Raw genomic sequence first — 3437 nt, forward strand, 5'->3', positions numbered from 1 at the left:
TTTATTGAAATTTCATTTTACAGAATAAACCTAAATTAATACTGAACTAAACGATAAACGAAGCTAAATCCACTGAAGTACTACAAAGAGGAATAAGATGAATTGTATCAATATCCGTATTATTTTGTATATTGTATATATGGGAAGTTAAGGATCCTTTTCTTGATTTGTTCTGTATAGATCAAACGGCTCCAATCCGTTTTTTATTCTTTATTCATAGTTGGAAGTTCCCGCGACATAACATAATAGATCGGTAACCCGACATTTGGAGAAAAAAAAGGGGGGGGTCTTCTCAATATTCCTTGGTCTCAAGGAAAGATGATCAATCCTGATAAAAAAAAAAAAATAGAACAAATAGAGAAAGCCGACTATCGGAATCGAACCGATGACCATCGCATTACAAATGCGGTGCTCTAACCTCTGAGCTAAGCGGGCTCATATAACAGAAATAGTGCGTGAATAGGAATTCGGGAAACTATTGGGATCTTAGTTAGCTATTAGCTATTAATAATTATTAATATTAATTATTATAAATTATTATAACATATTAATTAATATTAATAATTATTAATATAATATGAATTTTGATTTTATTTTTGATTATTTTCTATTTGATTATTTATTTTTGATTATTTCATTTATTAGTAGTCACTAGCACTAGAATTTTTTTTTTTCATTCAAATCAAATTTAAAAAACGCAAAATAATACTATATACATATGAAATAATTCTATATTCTATTATAGAATAGAATATAACTATTAGTTATAGCAGTTATAGCAGATTATATGAATTCTATTTCTATTAGAGTGTAGTTCCTAAGGAAAGGATAAGATAAGGATGCAATCCAGATCCTACTGAGATATTCCTTTTGTTTCATTCGGAAAGGGAGGAGATAGGACGAAAAAAAAAAAAAGAAGAATGAATATCGACCGTTCCAGTATTCCAAACTGCGCGGGAAAAATGAGAGGGGGGGGGAACATCTATATGTGGGATATATCCATCCATATTGAATTGCAGATACATCAATGATAGAATCATTTCTGATTGGACCAAATAATGGAATGGTCCTCCAATAGATATGAAAGAAGATGGGCAAGAAATAAAATAGGAGCAGACACTTTTTCGATATAGGAATCAGTATCTAATGAATTCAATGGTTCCAACATAAATGAAAGAAGGGGATGGGATCACAATGAGATCGAGATCTCATAAGGGGGATATGGCGAAATTGGTAGACGCTACGGGCTTGATTGGGTTGAGCCTTGGTATGGAAACCTACTAAGTGGTAACTTCCAAATTCAGAGAAACCCTGGAATTAAAAATGGGCAATCCTGAGCCAAATCCAGTTTTCTGAAAACAAGGGTTCAGAAAGCGAGAATCAAAAGAAGGATAGGTGCAGAGACTCAATGGAAGCTGTTCTAACGAACGGGGTTGACTACATTGGTAGAGGAATCCTTCTATCAAAACTCCAGAAAGGATGACCTTATTTAAGTACATAGACGTACTTAAATATCAAATGATTAATCACGACCCGAATCCGGATTTTTTGATTATTTATATGAAAAATTGCAGAATTCTTGCTAAATTAAATCGATTCCAAAAGGAAGAATCGAAGATTCAGTGATCAAATCATTTACTCCAGAGTCTGAAAGATCTTTTGAAGAACTGATTAATCGGACGAGAATAAAGATAGAGTCCCATTCTACATGTCAATACCGACAACAATGAAATTTATAGTAAGAGGAAAATCCGTCGACTTTTGAAATCATGAGGGTTCAAGTCCCTCTATCCCCAATAAAAAAAAAAAGGCCTATTTTATTCCATTCCCTAACCATTTATCCTCTTTTTTCGTCAGTGGTTCAAAATGAGCTTAGCTATGTTTCTCACTCACTCTACTCTTTCACAAATGGATCCGACCAGAAATCTTTCTCTCTTATCACAAGTCTTGTGATAGATATGATCTACGTACAAATGAACATATATGGCAAGGAATCTCCATTATTGAATCATTCACAGTCCATATCATTACTCTTACACTTACAAAGTCTTCTTTTTGAAGATCCAAGAAATTCCAAGGCTGAGGTAAGATTTTCTAATGTTTTTTGAGTCCCTTTAATTGACATAGACCCAAGCCCTCTAGTAGGATGATGCGTCGGGGATGGTCGGGATAGCTCAGCTGGTAGAGCAGAGGACTGAAAATCCTCGTGTCGCCAGTTCAAATCTGGTTCCTGGCACGTGGTTAATATATCGAATAGATACTCATACAAATGAATCGATATGGATCGGGATCCATATTCTATTCGTTAATAGTCTAGATCATGATACATACTTATCCATCTAGGGATATATCTAGATCCCCCATTTTTTTTTTTGATGGGTAAAGAAAAGAATTAGATTCTGTTCCCTCTTCTTTTTTGTTTGTTCATACTGTACCTGCTCTCGCTCAAAAAGAATGTTAATACTTCATACATATTTGAATTGAAGTTAGTTGGCTGAAAACCCAAAAGTCTAGTCTAGAGAGGAATCGAAGGGTAGGAATAGACAGGATTCATTTCAGATACAGTACAAAGAAAATCTGATCCCCTTTTCATTTCTGAATTTTGAGTTCATAATTTCATATTTTCTTTCATATTCTATTTCTTCACTTTCTCTTTCTTCACTCCCTCCTACGTGACTTTTCGGGGCCCATCTAAGTGATGTGCGCGGTACAAAGTTCATGGTGCAGAACTCTTTTGATTCATCCTATTGGCTTTGCTCATCCGAAATGGATATCTTCCAAATTGGGGAATATCAATGAAGCCCCTTTAGTAGCCCATTCATAATACTGAGATGAGAGTCCAGTTATTCTGTTTCATCTAGAACAGAACATAAAAAGATTCCTTGAATATCTGGAGTCGTAGAAGTGAATATTAGTTTCTTATCATTCAATGAGCATCTTGTATTTCATAGAAATTGGGGGCAATATAATCCTTACGTAGGGGCCAGCCTATCCAACTTTCAGGCATCAAGATACGTTTCAGGCGTGGATGATTTTCATAAGAGATTCCCAACATATCATAAGATTCCCGTTCTTGAAAATCAGCACTTTTCCAAATCCAGAAAACAGACGGGATTCTAGGATTCCTCCTTGGGGCAAATACTTTTATGCATACCTCTTCGGGTTGATCCACACCATACTGTATTCTCGTAAGATGATACACACTAGCTAACAACCCGCCCGGTGCTACATCATAAGCACACTGGGAACGTAGATAATTGTAACCATATACATATGAAATGACAGCAATGGAGTACCAATCCTCGGGCTTTATTTGTAAAGTCTCTATTCCTTGGTAATCGAAGCCCAAAGATCTATGCACTAGCTCATGCTTGACTAGCCAAGCAGATAAACGACCTTGCATCTTCTTGATCTCTCCCACATTTGTATTTGTATGA

At 35.4% G+C, this 3437-nt stretch overlaps 2 non-coding genes across 2 annotated transcripts; one reads left to right on the top strand and one right to left on the bottom strand.

The window, feature by feature from the left end:
* Positions 1-362: 362 nt before the first annotated feature.
* TRNAT-UGU (transfer RNA threonine (anticodon UGU)) lies at positions 363-435 on the bottom strand. Its single transcript has one exon. It is a non-coding gene; the product is annotated as a tRNA-Thr (tRNA).
* A 1728-nt stretch (positions 436-2163) lies between these two features.
* Positions 2164-2236, top strand: TRNAF-GAA (transfer RNA phenylalanine (anticodon GAA)). The gene has a single exon. It is a non-coding gene; the product is annotated as a tRNA-Phe (tRNA).
* The last annotated feature ends 1201 nt before the right edge of the window (positions 2237-3437 follow it).

Source organism: Tasmannia lanceolata, unplaced genomic scaffold, assembly GCF_043159265.1.
Source record: "Tasmannia lanceolata isolate RefF3 unplaced genomic scaffold, GAP_Taslan_0.1 ptg000324l, whole genome shotgun sequence".
NCBI classification, from domain to species: Eukaryota; Viridiplantae; Streptophyta; class Magnoliopsida; order Canellales; family Winteraceae; genus Tasmannia; species Tasmannia lanceolata.